Below are 16,994 nucleotides of genomic sequence, written 5' to 3' on the forward strand. Positions count from 1 at the left end.
AGAAGGGAAAAGTGTTTTTCCCCATGACAATCTAGCTTTGGAGACATTCTATTAGTAATACATGTCCTTCCCCAAAAAACAACAATGAAGTGTTATCTATGTGCTAATAAAATAGCTTAAAAAAAAAGGAAAACAAACTTCTGCATTTTTATAAAACTTGATAAAAAATAGTATTTCAAACTGTGCAGTCACCAGAAGTACATAGTTATAAAAAATGCACACACTTCACTTAGCATCTCCAGTACCTTCAGCTTTCTGTGTCTGGTCTGTTTTGGCATCTCCATTTTCTGCAGGGTTATTCCCCTCCTTGCCAGCATCAGCTTCCCCCGTTCCCCTTTGGGTACCTTCTGTGCCTTCTTGTCAGGGTCCTTTTTAAGCTTGGGCTCTGGCTTTGGAGGAGCAGGTTTAGCAGATAACCCTGCAGATTTTCTCTGTGGTTTGTCCTTCATCTTGGCTTCATCACCTTTAGCATGCCCTTCAGGTTTCTCTTGGGCATGATAGCAACGGCTGTGGGATGTAGACGCTGGGTGTGGGGATGCAGCGACACATGGGCTTTAGTCAGTCTGGGGATTATTCTCACCTCTTCATTCTGCCAGCTACCCTATATTTTTTTTATGTATAAAATCATCTTTATTATAATTCATAAATATATCAGAAATTGATATCTTTGTTAAGACACCTAGGTTCTCATGGACCCCTGCTTTCTGTCCTTTCAGTCTTTTATTATGACAATTTCTCATCTCAGGCATTCTGAAAGGGTCTCTGGGACTCCTAGATCCAAGGACAAAACTGTCTTAATAGAGCTGCCCATGGCTCAGTGCCTTCTCCAATTCCTTATAAATCCCAATGGGTCACTTGGCCAATGGAACATTCCATTACTCTCCTGGTTAAGGTTCTGGGGCTATGTCTGAAAATTTACATTTCTATCCTGTTACTCTTTTTTTTAAATAAGTAATCTTTATCATTTTTTAGAGGAGGGCGCAGCTCACAGTGGCCCATGTGATGACTGAACTGGCAACCTTGGTGTTATCAGCACCATGCTCTAACCAACTGAGCTACCGGCCACCCCCTATCCTAATACTCTTTTACTTTAAAAGGCAGTTACTTATGTTCCAAAAATACTATCATCACTTTACCAACTATCCCTGCCAAATAAAGGACCCAAAAGCATTGCCAACTGCCAACAAGTTATGTAAGGCTCCTCTTCTCTTCCCAAATGGAGTTGTTTGGAATCTTGAGTGAAGGCAGATCACAGGTTGGCAGAGTGAAACTCTTCTCCCAAAAGCCACCCTATCTTTCTTTTTTTTTTTTTTTTAAAGATTTTATTGGGGAAGAGGAACAGGACTTTACTGGGGAACAGTGTGTACTTCCAGGACTTTTTTTTCCCCCAAGTCAAGTTGTTGTCTTTTCAACATTATCTGTGGAGGGTGCCATTCAGCTTCAAGTTGTTGTCCTTTCACTCTTAGTTGTGGAGGGCGCAGCTCAGCTCCAGATCCAGTTGCCATTGCTAGTTGCAGGGGGCGCAGCCCACCATCCCTTGCGGGAGTCAAACTGGCAACCTGGTGGTTGAGAGGACGTGCTCCAACCGACTGAGCCCAGTGGCAGCTCAGCTCAAGGTGCCGTGTTCAATCTTAGCTGCAGAGGGCAGAGCCCACCATCCCTTGTGGGACTTGAGGAATCAAACTGGCAACCTTGTGGTTGAGAGCCCACACTCCATGCAACTGAGACATCCGAGAGGCAGCTCAGCTCAAGGTGCCATGTTCAATCTTAGTTGCAAGGGACGGAGCCCACCATCCCTTATGGAACTCGAGGAGTTGAACTGGCAACCTTGTGGTTGAAAGCCCACTGGCCCATGTGGGAATCGAACCGGCAGCCTTTGGAGTTAGGAGCACAGAGCTCCAACCGCCTGAGCCACCGGGCCAGCCCATCACCCTGTCTTTTGATTGGGGAATTTAATCCATTTACATTTAAAGTACTTGTTGATAGATATGTGGTTATTGCCATTTTAATATTCATATTTTTTATCCTTTTTTTTTCCCTTAAAGAAGTTCCTCTAAGATTCCTTGTAATTCTGGTATTCTGGTTTGGTGGTTGTCTGGAAAGTTCTTTATCTGTCCTTTGATTCTAAATTATAGCTTTGCTGGGTACAGTAATCTTGCTTGTAGGTCCTTGCTTTTCATCGCTTTGAATACTCTTAGTTCGTGCTAATCCCTTATGGCCTGCAAAGTTTCTGTTGAGAAATCAGCTGACAATCTTATGGAGATCCCTTGTAGATAACTAACTGCTTTTCTCTTACTGCTCTTAAGATTCTTTCTTTGTCATTAATCTTTTCCATTTTAATTGTGATGTGTTTTGATATGGGCTTGTTTGGATTCACCTTCTTTGAGACTCTTTGAGCTTCCTGGGCTTGTATAACTATTTCTGTCACCAGGTTAAGGAAGTTTATTGTCATTATTTCTTCAAATACATTTTCAATTCCTTGCTCTATCTCTTCATCTGGTACCCCTATGATGCAAGGGTCAGTATGCTTGATGTTGTCCCAGAGGCCTCCTAAACTATCCTCATTTTTTTAGATTTTTTTCTTCTGTTTTGATTAAGTGTTTTCTGCCACTTTCCCTTCCAAATCACTGACTCAATCCTCTGCTTCATCTAATCTACTGTTGATTCCCTCTAATGTATTCTTCATTTCAGTTAACTGTAGTCTTTGTTTCTGACTGGTTCTATTTTTATGTTTCCCATCTCTTTGTTGAAGTTCTTACTGAGATAATTGAGCATCTTATAATCAGTGTTTTGAACTCTGCATATGGTGGATTGCTTGTTTCCATTTTGTGCATTTCTTTTTCTGGAGCTTTGTTCTGTTCTTTTATTTAGTAATTTTTTTTTTGTCTCCCCATTATGGCTGCCTCCCTGTGTTTGTTTCTATGTATTAGGTAGGGCTGCTAGGTCTCTTGGACTTAGTAGAGTGGCCTTATGTAGTAGGTATCCAGTGGGGTCCAGTGGAACAGTATCCCTGGTCACCTGAACCAGGTGCTCCAGGTGTGTCCCTTGTGTGGGTTGTGTGTGCCCCCCTGTTGTAGTTGAGCTTTGGTGACTGGGAGGCTGTTTGCATGTCAATGGGAAGAATTGACCCTCAGGCTGATTGGTTATGAGGACTGGTTGTGATTATAGTGGTGGAGCTATTGTGCAGGGTCTGACCCTACAGAGCAAAATTCACTTTAGCAGCACTCTGTTGCCTGCCCAGTCTGTCCTTTGGTTGTGTCTTCCTTGGAGGTAGCCCGGTGATGCTCTCGCTCAGTCTGAAGCTGGCCACTGGGTGTGCTAGCCCTGGGGCCTCCTCAAAGGGGCCCTGCTGCAGGCCAAGTTCATCCTCAGCCTATGACCTTCCCAGAACCACCTGTCATGAGCCACAAAACAATCTGTAGATGGCCACAACTTGTGCTGGGCTTGGAGGTACCTTGAGAGACCAAGCTGCAAACTGAGGCCAGCTGCTGCTATTGCTGGGTTTGGGGCTACTCAGTAAGAGGTGCAGGACAGGCTGAAGCCAGATGCTGTTTGGTTGGTTTTTGTAAACCTTTGAGAGATTTTATGAAATTCTGCATCATGAGCCAAGACAGGCAGTTTGTATGGAAAGCCATTGGAAGCAGCTTGGGAGTATCTGAAAGTTGGGTAATGTAGGGTCTTAAGGAACCACCATGGCAGGGTGAATGATTGGTGTTAGCCAGGTTGATGGGAATCAGATATGGAGGACACCTGTGTCTACACACCAAGAGTGGGGAGGGCTCACTAAAGAAATGTAATCTGCCAGCACTTCAATCTGGGAGATAGCTGCCCCTCCACCCCTCACCCTGCATCCAGATAATTCAGTTCCTCCCCATATGTCCCTGGCACCTTTTGAATTGCTACCCCAGTGCTGGATCTCAGAGAGTGAGTCCATCAGCAAGTAGGTCCATGTAGGCCCTTTAGGAGGAGAGCCTGGGACTCTAGCTGCCCTCTGGTCTCACTCAGCCACAATCTCCACTGGTTTTCACAGTCAGACGTGAAGGGGATTTCTCTCCCTTGCACTGGAACCCTGGGCGGTGGATGCTGGTGTGGGGCTGGGAACCCTCACTCCTCCAGGGGGGACCTCTACAGCCAAATATATCTCCTGATCTTTAATGGTCACAGGTGTGGACCAGCCTTTTCCATGTCTCTTCCCTTCCTATCAGTCTCAAGGTAGCATCTTCTATGTGATCTTGATTGTAGGACTTTGGTTCAGAGCTAGGCTTAAGGTGATTCTTGGTGATGGTTATTCTGTAGTTTAATTGTAATTCAATGTTGTTAATCTTTTCAAAGAACCAGCTCTTTGTCACATTAATTTTTTCTATTTTTTTTTTTTGTTCTCTATTTCATTTAGTTCTGCTCTGATTTTTGTTATTTCCTTTCTTCTGCTGACCTTGGGTTTCACTTGTTCTTCTTTTTCTAGTTCTTTAAGGTGTAACATGAGGTTATTTATTTGGTATTTTTATTGTTTCTTGAGATAGGCCATTAAAGATATAAATTTCCCTCTTAAAACTGCATTTGCTGAATGAGAAAAATGTTGGTAGGATGTATTTCCATTCTCATTTGTTTCTATGTGTCTTTTGATCTCTCCTCTAATTTCTTCTTTGACCTGGTCATTCTTTAAAAGTATGTTGTTTAATCTCCATTTATTTGTGTTTTTTCCTGCTTTCATTTTGCATTTGATATACTATTTCAAAGCCTTGTGATCAGAGAATTTGCTTAGTATCATTACAATCTTAAATTTTCTGAGGCTAGTTTTACGTCCCATTATATGTTCTATCTTTGAGAATGTTCCATATACACTAGAAAAGAATGTATAGTCTGATGTTTTAGGATGAAGTGCTCTATATATGTCAATTATGTCCATTTCATCTAATGTGTCATTTAGGGCTGCTATTTCATTATTTATTTTCTGTTTGGATGATCTATCCATAGCTGTCAATGATGTATTTAAGTCCCCTAGTATAATTGTGTTTTGGTCAATTTCTCCCTTTAGTTCTGTTAGTAGTTGCTTGGTATATTTGTGCTCCCTGATTGGGGGCATAAATATTGATGACTGTTATGTCTTCTTGTTGTATAGTCCCTTTACCATTATGAAATGTCCATCTTTGTCTCTTGTTACCTTTTTCACCCTGAAGTCTGTTTCATCTGATATCATTATGGCTACACCTGATTTTCTCTGGATATTATTTGCTTGGAGTGTCAATTTCCACCCTTTCACTTTGAGTCTTTGCTTGTCCTTGTAACTGAGATGTGTCTCTTGGAGACAGCATACGGTTGGGTTAATTTTTTTGATTCAGTCTTCTACTCTGTGCATTTTTATTGGTGAGTTCAGTCTATTTACATTCAGGGTGATTAGTGATATGTGAGGATTTCCTATCATTCTATCTTTAGTTTTCTTGTAAGGCTGTGTCTCCATTATTTCTTTGCCTTTTTGTTGTTATCTGTTATTTCTGTGTGGTGGTATTCTAAAGCGTTTCCCTCTGTTTCTTCTTTTATTACATTATATATTTCAGTTTTGGATTGTTTTTTTAGTGGTCACCCTTAAGTTTATATAAAAGAAAGTTTGATATTTAGAGTATTCCATTTTCTTCAGCACTCTTACTTTCTCCGTTCCCATATTCCGGTTCAGGCCTTTACTCTCCCCCTTGTTATGTTTTGGTTGCTACAAATTGTCCCTGTTGATGGTGGTCGGATAGCCTCCTTTAGTATTTCTTGTAGTGCAGGTCATGTATTAGATAATTCCCTCAGTTTCTGTATGTCTGGAAAGGTCTTTATTCCTCCTTCATATCTAAAGAATATCTTTGATGGATATATTATTTTTGGCTCATAATTTCTCTCTTTCAATAGTTTGACTATTTGGTTCCACTCCCTCCTGGCTTGTAGAGTTTCTGCTGAAAAATCTGATGATAATCTAATGGGCTTTCCTTTGTAGGTTACCGTCTTCTTTTCCTGGGCTGCCTTAACAATTCTTTCTTTGTCGTTGATTTTAGACAGCTTCAATAAAATGTGCCTTGAAGAAGACCTTTTGGGATTGAGGTAATTAGGTGTTCTATTTGCTTCTTGGATTCGAGGATCCAGTTCTGTCCACAAGTTTGGAAAGTTCTCATCAACAATTTGTTTGAATATATTCTCTGTTCCCTTCTCTCTTTCTTCTCCTTCTGGTATGCCCATTATTCTTATATTGCTCTTTCTTATGGAGCCAGAAAGTTCTTGTAGAGTTCTTTTCTTTCTTTTAAGTCTCAAGTCTCTTTCTTCTTCCCTCTGTGTAATTTCCAGGTTTCTATCTTCGATGTCACTGATTCTTTCCTCCATCTGGTCAACTCTACTACCTAAGCTGGTTATTTCATTCTTAATTTCTTCTATTGAGTTCTTAATCTCCAGAAATTCTATTTGGTTCTTTTTAAAATTTCAATCTCTTTGTAAAATGCTCATGTTGTTCTTTGATTGTTTCTGAGTTCATTAACTGCCTTTCTGTGTTTTCTTGCATCTCGTTGAGTTTTTTCAGAACTGCAATCTTGAATTCTCTGTCATTTAAGTCACATATTTCCATATCTTTAAGTTCCTTTTCTGGAGACTTTTCACTTTCTTTCTGAGCTGTCTTGTTGCCTTGGTTATTCATGGCAATTAATGATTTATTATTTCTCTTCCTAGACATCTACAGGAGTGGGTTCTGCAACAGGTTGATAGGAAACGGTCTTTCTTTTGTTTTCTAGTACTTGTTGGTAGAATGTTTTATTTTTTCTCCAACTGCAGCTTATTTTTCTTCTCTCACACTGTAGTGCTATGTTTTCTCTGCACTATTCCAGCTTCTCACACAATGGGGTGATTCCCTGGGAGATGGGCTTCTCCTCTGTTAATAGTTTGCCTGGGTCACAGGGCGCAGTGTCTGTGTGGGTATGCAGAGAGATTTTGAAGTTCCAAAGAGCTTCCTGCACCAGATTCAGAGCCCATATATTTCAGCAGTTCTGTTTACTCCTGCAGGGATCCGCCCAGATAGGTGGGGCCAGGGGCGGGATGAGTTGTGAGAGATGGCCCAGAACAATGGCAGCGACCACCACCACAGCCGGTCCTGTTTCCAAACCTCCCTTCCCTTTGCTGGAACTAGTTGGGCTGCGAATCTGTGTCTCCGGTCCACAATTCTCAGAACAGCAAATATTCTGTTCTTTTGATCTGACACTGCTACTGTTCTGCTTCTAGCACCTGGCAGGTGGGGGCAGGGCAAGCTCTGGGAGGAAAGGGAGGGGGCGGCTAGTCTCAGTGCCTAAGGCTTCCATTCTCTGCTTGGCAGTGAGGGTTTAAACCACTGTTTTCAGCATTCTTCCCTCCATCGTTTCTCCGAGGTCTCTGCCATGAGCGTTGTGTTCAGCCATGTTATATGCTGTCCCCTCAGCCCTGTGGTTCATAAGCGGAGCCCTAGCAGTCCGAGTTCTTCCCACTCCCACAGCTGCTGTAGTTCTGGGATCAGCGAGCTTGGAGCACTGAGCTAGGGCTTTGTACTGTGCCTGCGCCGCTCTGTCTCTGCACTTCTCCCTTCCCTCCTCCCCCCACCCCACTGCTGGCGGGATTCACACACCTTTAGGTGAATTCGGTAGTGGGCCTCTTCGTCTTGCCTGTCTGCTGTGCAGGGATTCCTTTGTGGAGTTGTTGTTCAATTAGTTGTAAATTCCAGGGGACCTTTACAGAGGCTCACCTCACACCGCCATTTTGATGACGTCTTTCCTTAATTATAATTTCGTTGTGGTCACCAGAGGATGTAAGCACAGTGTTACCAGAAATCCTTACAGTTTAATGTTTGATTATTCAGTCAAATGTGATTCAATCAGCATTTGATATTTAGTAAGGCATGTGATCCATATTTTATTGGGTTCTGGGAGGGCTACAGCAAGCTAAAATCCCTGACTTCTTGGAGCTCACAGTCTCGCAGGGGAAAAAAATAACTATTGAAACAAATTCTGATAAAAAAGCTGAACTGTAGGTCTATGAGGGAAGGGGAGAGAGATTGATTTTGACTGAAATTGTTCGGGAAGTCATCTTGGAAAATATAAAATTTTAGTTGGGTTTTAATGGAAGAATCAGATTTTACAAGTAAACAGAGAGAGAGAGAACCTTCCAGACTAGGGGAAAGTCAGAGAAAAAAGACTGAGGTTAGGAGGGCCCTGGATATATTTATGGATAGAGATTTTCTCTGGAGCCCAGCACCATGGCTGAGAAGTATTGTGGTCATAAAGTCCTGGAGGGAGAGATGTTATCTTCTTCTCTTTTGTACTGTGCCAAGGACACAGTCCATCTATAAATGAGTAAGATTCTTTGTCTCAGTGATGGCAGTGCCTGAAGTCTTCAACTCGAGTACTGAAGAGCCCATCGCAGTGGCCTATGGACATCTTCCCTTTGATTCAATGGATTTTGCAGGATCATGATTTCATAGAGACACTGTATATCCATTTTTTTTGGTTCTTTTCAATTACCATATAGAGTAGTTATAAAAGAAAAAATACCCAATTAGAAGTCATTCAACAGGGCAGGTTAAAATTCTACAATCCATTGCCTTTAAAGTTAATGGAAAAGATTCTTTGGGTGAACACTTGTGTACCCAGAAATTTAAATCACCATAATTCTAACCATGAAGAGAAGCAACTGAGCAAAAGTTAATGTGATGAACTAATGTTTGTATCTCCCCAAAATTCCTATGTTGAAAATTAATGCCAAATGTTGGGTGGGGCCTCTGGGTGTGATTAGGTCATGAGGATGAAGCCCTCACGAATGGGATTAATGCCCTTATAAAAGAAATTCCAGAGATCTCTCTCTTCTCTTCTGCCATGTCAGGAAAAAGTGAAAAGTCAGCTGTCTATGAACCAGGAAGAGAGCCATCACTAGACACTGAATTTGCTGATGCCTTGATCTTAGCAGCCAGAACTGTGAGAAATAAATGTTTATTGTTTAAGCCATCAAGTCTATGGTATTTATTATAGTAGCCCTAACTGGCTAAGACTGTCAACATGAGGGGAAGAAAAGATCTGGTTTTTCTAGAATGGGAAATTCTGATTGCTCTCTTACCTGCCTCTCTAGAAACAACAGGGTGTCCTGAGAAGAACATAAACTTTGGAGTCAGATGGACACGTGTTTAAATTACAGCTCTGCAACTTAACAGCTGCATGATATTGAACAAGTTACTTTACCTCTCTGAGCTTCATTTTCTTCATCTGTAAAATGAAGATAATAAGAGCCTCCTTGCTAGGTTGTTGTGGTTAAAACATTTATATCTGATCGAAATGGCGGTGTGAGGTGAGCCTCTGGAAATCTCCCCTGGAATTTACAACAACTTAAACAGCTATAACTCCACAAAGGACTCCCTGCACAGCAGACAAGCAAGACGAAGAGGCTCACTACAGAATTCACCTAAAGGTGGGCAAATTGCACGAGCAGGGGAGGAGGGAAGGGAGAAGTGTGGAGATGGAGACGCGGGGCATGGGACAGAGACGTAACTCAGTGCTCCGAGCTTGCTGCGTCCCGGAGCTGCCGCTACTGCATGGGAGGGAGGAGCTTGGACTACTAGGGCTCTGCTTGTGGTCCACAGGGCTGGGGGAACAGTATGTGGCACGGCTGAGCACAGCACTCGTGGCACAGACCTCAGGGCGGGGACTGGGGGAGGAAGGCTGAAAATGGTGGTTTGGGCCCTCGCTGCTGAGCAGAGAACAGGGGCCGTAGGCGCTGGGACTGGCTGCCCCCTCCTTATGCTCCCAGAGCTCGCCCTGCCCCCACCTGCCCAGTGCTAGAAGTAGAGCAGTGGCGGTGTCAGATCGGGGGAGCAGAGTGTTTGCAATTCTGAGAGCTGTGGTCCGCAGACACGGATTTGCAGCCCAGCTGGTTCTGGAAAAGGGGAGGGTGCTGTGAAAGCAGGTCTGTCTGTGGTGGTGCTCACTGCCATTGCACTGGGCCACTTCTCACAACTCACCCCGCCCATGACCCCACCTATCTGGGCAGATCCCTGCAGGAGTAAACAGAAATGCTGACACGCATGGGCTCTAAATCTCGTGCAGGAAGAGCTTTGGAACTTCAAACCTCTTCCCATTCCCACAGGGATGTGGCGCCCTAGGACCCAGGTGAAATGTTAACAGAGGAGAAGCCCGCCTTCCTGGAAATCCCCCCATTGTGTGAGAAGTTGTAATAGTGCAGAGAAAACATAACACTACAGTATGAGACAGAAAAAAGGGCTGCAGTCGGAGATAAAACAAAACATTCTACCAACAAGTACTAGAAAACAAAAGAAAGACCTCTTCCTATCAACCTGTTGAAGAACCCTCTCCTGTAGATGTCTAGGAAGAGAAATAATAAATCAGTAATTACCATGAATAACCAAGGCAACAAGACAGCTCAGAAAGAAAGTGAAAAGTCTCCAGAAAAGGAACTTAAAGATATGGAAATATGTGACTTGAATGACAGAGAATTCAAGATTGCAGTTCTGAAAAAACTCAACGAGATGCAAGAAAACACAGAAGTCTGTTTAATGAACTCAGAAACACAATCAAATAACAACATGAGCATTTTACGAAAGAGATTGAAATTTTAAAAAAGAACCAAATAGAATTTCTGGAGATTAAGAACTCAATAGAAGAAATTAAAAATGAAATAACCAGCTTAGGTAGTGGAGTAGACCACATGGAGGAAAGAATCAGTGACATCGAAGACAGAAACCTGGAATGGAACCACAGATGGAAGAAGAAAGAGACTTGAGACTTAAAAGAAATGAAAGAACTCTACAAGAACTTTCTGACTCCATCAGAAACAGCAATATAAGAATAATGGGCATACCAGTAGGAGAAGAAAGAGAGAAGGGAACAGAGAATATACTCAAACAAATTGTCGATGAAAACTTCCCAAACTTGTGGACAGAACTGGATCCTCGAATCCAAGAAACAAATAGAACACCTTATTACCTCAATCCCAACAGGCCTTTTCCAAGGCACATTGTATTGAAGCTGTCAAAAATCTACAACAAAGAAAGAATCCTCAAGGCAGCCATGGAAAAGAAGACGGTAACCTACAAAGGAAAGCCCATTAGATTATCATCAGATTTTTCAGCAGAAACTCTACAAGCCAGGAGGGAGTAGAACCAAATATTCAAACTATTGAAAGAGAAAAATTATGAGCGAAGAATAATATACCCACCAAAGATATCCTTTAGATATGAAGAAGAAATAAAGAGCTTTCCAGACATACAGAAGCTGAGGGAATTTTCTAATACACGACCTGCACTACAAGAAATCCTGAAGGAGGCTATTCAGCCAACATCAACAGGGACAATTTGGGGCAACCAAAACTCAAAAAGGGGGAGAGTAAAGGCCTGAACCGGAATACGGGAATGGAGAGAGTAAGCATGCTGAAGAAAAGGGAATACTCTAAATATCAAACTTTCTTTTACATAAACGTAATGGTAACTGCTCAAAAAAAAAATCCAGAACTCAAATATGTAATTTAATAAAAGAAGAAACAGAGGGAAACATCATAGAATACCACCACACAGAAATAATAGACAACAACAAAAAGGCAAAGAAACCATGGAGACACAGCCTTACCAGAAAACTAAAGATAGAATGACAGGAAATCCTCACATATCAATAATCACCCTAAATGTAAATGGACTGAACTCACCAATAAAAAGGCACAGAGTAGCAGATTGGATCAAAAAACTAAACCCAACCATATGCTGTCTCCAAGAGACACATCTCAGCTACAAGGACAAGCATAGACTCAAAGTGAAAGGGTGGAAATTGACACTCCAAGCAAATGGTATCCAGAGAAAATCAGGTGTAGCCATAATGATATCAGATGAAACAGACTTCAGGGTGAAAAAGATAACAAGAGACAAAGATGGACATTTCATAATGGTGAAGGGGACTATACAACAAGAAGACATAACAGTCATCAATATTTATGCCCCCAATCAGGGAGCACAGAAATATACCAAGCAACTACTAACAGAACTAAAGGGAGAAATTGACCAAAACACAATTATACTAGGGGACTTAAATACATCATTGACAGCTGGGATAGATCATCCAAACAGAAAATAAATAGCGAAATAGCAGCCCTAAATGACACATTAGATGAAATGTACATAATTGATATTTATAGAGCACTTCATCCTAAAACATCAGACCATACATTCTTTTCTAGTGTACACGGAACATTCTCAAGGATAGACCATATATTGGGACATGAAATCAGCCTCAGCAAATTTAAGAAGACTGAAATCATACCAAGCATATTCTCTGATCACAAGGCTTTGAAATTGGATATCAACTGCAAAGAAAGCAGGAAAAAACACAAATACATGGAGGTTTAACAAAATACTTTTAAAGAATGACTGGGTCAAAGAAGAAATTAGAGGAAAGAGCAAAAGATACATAGAAACAAATGACAATGAAAATACATCCTACCAAAATTTTTGGGATGAAGCATAAGGAGTTTTAAGAGGGAAATTTATATCATTACAGGCCTATCTCAAGAAACAAGAAAAATCCCAAATAAATAACCTCATGTTACACCTTAAAGAACTAGAAAAGAAGAACAAATGAAACCCAAGGTCAGCAGAAGAAAGGAAATAACAAAAATCAGAGCAGAACTAAATGAAATAGAGAACAAAAGACAATAGAAAAAATTAATGTGACAAAGAGCTGGTTCTTTGAAAAGATTAACAAAATTGACAAACCCTTGGCTAGACTCACTAAGATAAAAGAGAAGACACTAATTAACAAAATCAGAAATGAAAAGGGAAGTTATCATGGACACCACAGAAATACAAAGGATCATCCAAGAATACTATGAAGGACTATATGCCACCAAATTCAATAACCTAGAAGAAATGGACAAGTTCTTAGAAACATATAGCCTTCCAAGGCTGAACCATGAAGAACTGGAAAATCTAAACAGACCGATCACCAGTAACGAAATTGAATCAGTCATCCAAAACCTTCCCAAAAGCAAAAGTCCGGGACCAGATGGCTTCACTAGTGAATTCTACCAAACCTTCAAAGAGGATCTAATACCAATCCTGCTCAAACTCTTCCAAAAATTGAAGAAGAGACAGTACTCCCTAACTCATTTTATGAGGCCAACATTACCCTGATACCAAAACCTGGTAAGGACAACACAAAAAAGAGAACTACAGACCAATATCTCTGATGAATACAGATGCAAAAATCCTAAACAAAATTCTAGCAAATCGAATACAACAATGCATTAAAGAGATTATTCATCATGACCAAGTGGGGTTCATCCCTGGGGTACAAGGATGGTTCAACATCCGCAAATCCATCAATGTGATACATCACATAAACAAAATAAAGGACAAAAATCATATGATTATATCAATTGATGCAGAAAAAGCATTTGACAAGATACAACATCCATTTATGATTAAAACACTTAATAAAATAGGTATAGAAGGAAAATACCTTAACATAATAAAGGCCATATATGACAAACCCTCAGCTAATCTCATAATTAATGGTGAAAAACTGAAGCCCTTTGCTCTACATTCAGGAACACGAGAGGGCTGTCCCCTATCACCTCTGCTCTTCAACATAGTGTTGGACGTCCTCGCCGGAACAATCAGGCAAGAGAAAGAAATCAAAGGCATCCAAATTGGAATGACGAAGTTAAATTGTCACTCTTTGCAGATGACATGATGCTATATATAGAAAACCCTAAGGACTCCACCAAAAAGCGATTAGAAACAATCAACGAATACAGTAACGTGGCCGGCTATAAAATCAACATACAAAAGTCCATTGCATTCTTATATACTAACAATGAAATCTCAGAAAAAGAGATCCAAAAAACATTTCCTTTTCCAATTGCTGCAAAAAAGAATAAAATACCTAGGAATAAACTTAACCAAGGATGTGAAAGACCTATATGCTGAAATCTGCAAGACATTTTTAAAAGAAATTGAAGAAGAAATGGAAAGACATTCTGTGCTCATGGAGTGGAAGAAGTAACATAGTTAAAATGTCCATATTACCCAAAGCCATATACAGATTTCATGCAATCCCGATCAAAAATCCCAATGCCATTTTTTAAAGAAATAGAACAAAAAATCATCAGATTTGTTTGGAACCACAAAAGACCCCGAATAGCCAAAGCAATCTTAAGAAAAAGAACAATGCTGGAGGTATCACACTCCCTAACTTTAGCTTGTACTACAGGGCAACAATAATCAAAACAGCATGGTATTGGCAGAAAAACAGACACATAGACCAATGGAATAGAATTGAGAACCCAGAAATAAAACCATATAAATATCGACAGATAATTTTTGACAAAGAAGCAAAGACATACAATGGAAAAAAGACAGCCTCTTCAATAAATGGTGCTGGGAGAATTGGATAGCCACGTGCAAAAGAATGAAACTGGACTGCTATCTGTCACCATGTACCAAAATTATTTCAAAATGGATCAAAAATTTAATCATAAGACCTGACACATAAACTGCACAGAAGAAAGCATAGGTACTAAACTTATGGACTTAGGGTTCAAACAACATTTTATAAATTTAACTCCAAAGGCAATGGAAGTAAAAGCTAAAATAAATGAATGGGACTATATGAAACTTAAAAGCTTCTGCACAGCAAAAGAAACCATCGACCAAATAAAGAGGAAACCAAGTGAATGGGAGAAGATTTTCGCAAACATTTCTTCCGATAAGGGGCTAATATCCAAAATATACAAGGAAGTCATGCAACTCAACACAAAAAAAACAACCCAATTGAAAAATGGGCAGAGGAACTGAAGAGACATTTCTCCAAAGAGGACATACAGATGGCAAATAGACGTATGAAAAAATGCTCAACGTCACTAATCATCAGAAAAATGCAAATAAAAAGCACGATGATATCACCTCACCCCAGTCAGAATGGCTATCATCAACAAGACAAATAGTAACAAATGTTGGAGAGACTGTGGAGAAAAAGGGACCCTCATACACTGTTGGTGGGAATGCAGACTGGTGCAGCCACTATGGAAGGCAATGTGGAGGTTCCTCAAAAAATTACGAATAGAATTGCCATATGACCCAGCAATCCCTCTCCTGGGTATCTACCAAAAAAATTTGAAAACATTTAGAGATAAAGACACGTGTGCTCCAATGTTTATTGCAGCTTTGTTTACGGTGGCCAAAACATGGAAACAACCAAAATGTCCTTCGATAGATGAATGGATAAAGAAGTTGTGGTATATATACACAATGGAATACTATTCGGCGGTAAGAAAAGATGATATAGGAACATTTGTGACAACATGGATGGATCTTGAGAGAGTAATGCTGAGCGAAATAAGTCAGACTGAAAAAGCAGAGAACCATGTGACTTCACTGATATGTGGTATATAAACCAAAAACAACAAAAGAACAAGACAAACAAATGAGAAATAGAAACTTACAGACACAGATAATAGTTTAGTGGTTGCCAGAGGGTAAGGGGGTTGGGGGGTGGGGGGTGGGAGATGAGGGTAAGGGAGATCGAATATATGGTGATGGAAGGAGAACTGACTCTGGGTGATGAACACACAATGGGATTTATAGATGATGTAATACAGAATTGTACACCTGAAATCTATGTAATTTTACTAACAATTGTCACCCCAATAAATTTAATAAAATAAAATTAAAAAAAAAAAAAGAAGGCTGCCGGTTCGATTCCCACATGGGCCAGTGGGCTCTCAACCACAAGGTTGCCGGTTCAACGCCTCGAGTCCCGCAAGGGATGGTGGGCAGCGCCCCCTGCAACTAAGATTGAACATGGCACCTTGAGCTGAGCTGCAGCTGAGCTCCCGGATGGCTCAGTTGGTTGGAGCACATCGTCTCAAGCACAAGGTTGCCGTTCGACCCCAGGATGGTGGGCTGTGCCCCTGCCACTAGCAACAGCAACTGGATCTGGAGCTGAGCTGTGCCCTCCACAACTACGACTGAAAGAACACCAACTTGAAGCTGAATGGCACCCTCCACAACTAAGATTGAAAGGACGACAACTTGACTTGGAAAAAAAAAAATAAAGTCCTGGAAGTACACACTGTTCCCCAATAAAGTCCTGTTCCCCTTCCCCAATAAAATCTTTAAAAAAAAAATTACGAATAGAATTACCATATGACCCAGCAATCCCCCTCCTGGGTATCTACCCAAAAAAACCTGAAAACATTTATCCATAAAGATACGTGTGCTCCAACGTTCATTGCAGCTTTGTTTACGGTGGCCAAAACATGGAAACAACCAAAATGTCCTTCGATAGATGAATGGATGAAGAAGTTGTGGTATATATACACAATGGAATACTATTCGGCGGTAAGAAAAGATGATATAGGAACATTTGTGACAACATGGATGGATCTTGAGAGAGTAATGCTGAGCGAAATAAGTCAGACAGAAAAAGCAGAGAACCATGTGATTTCACTGATATGTGGTATATAAACCAAAAACAACAAAAGAACAAGACAAACAAATGAGAAACAGAAACTTATAGACACAGATAATAGTTTAGTGGTTGCCAGAGGGTAAGGGGGGTGGGGGGTGGGGGGTGGGAGATGAGGGTAAGGGAGATCGAATATATGGTGATGGAAGGAGAACTGACTCTGGGTGGTGAACACACAATGGGATTTATAGATGATGTAATACAGAATTGTACACCTGAAATCTATGTAATTTTACTAACAATTGTCACCCCAATAAATTTAATAAAATAAAATTAAAAAAAAAAAAAGAAGGCTGCCGGTTCGATTCCCACATGGGCCAGTGGGCTCTCAACCACAAGGTTGCCGGTTCAACGCCTCGAGTCCCGCAAGGGATGGTGGGCAGCGCCCCCTGCAACTAAGATTGAACATGGCACCTTGAGCTGAGCTGCAGCTGAGCTCCCGGATGGCTCAGTTGGTTGGAGCACATCGTCTCAAGCACAAGGTTGCCG

The 16,994-nt window shown here is 41.0% G+C and overlaps 1 pseudogene; it reads right to left on the reverse strand.

The window, feature by feature from the left end:
- Nucleotides 1-225: 225 nt before the first annotated feature.
- The window catches only part of LOC109457507 (non-histone chromosomal protein HMG-17), a 43,975-nt pseudogene continuing 27,206 nt past the window's right edge, over nt 226-16,994 (reverse strand).

The sequence above is a fragment of the Rhinolophus sinicus genome, chromosome X (assembly GCF_036562045.2).
Source record: "Rhinolophus sinicus isolate RSC01 chromosome X, ASM3656204v1, whole genome shotgun sequence".
In the NCBI taxonomy this organism is placed as follows: domain Eukaryota; kingdom Metazoa; phylum Chordata; class Mammalia; order Chiroptera; family Rhinolophidae; genus Rhinolophus; species Rhinolophus sinicus.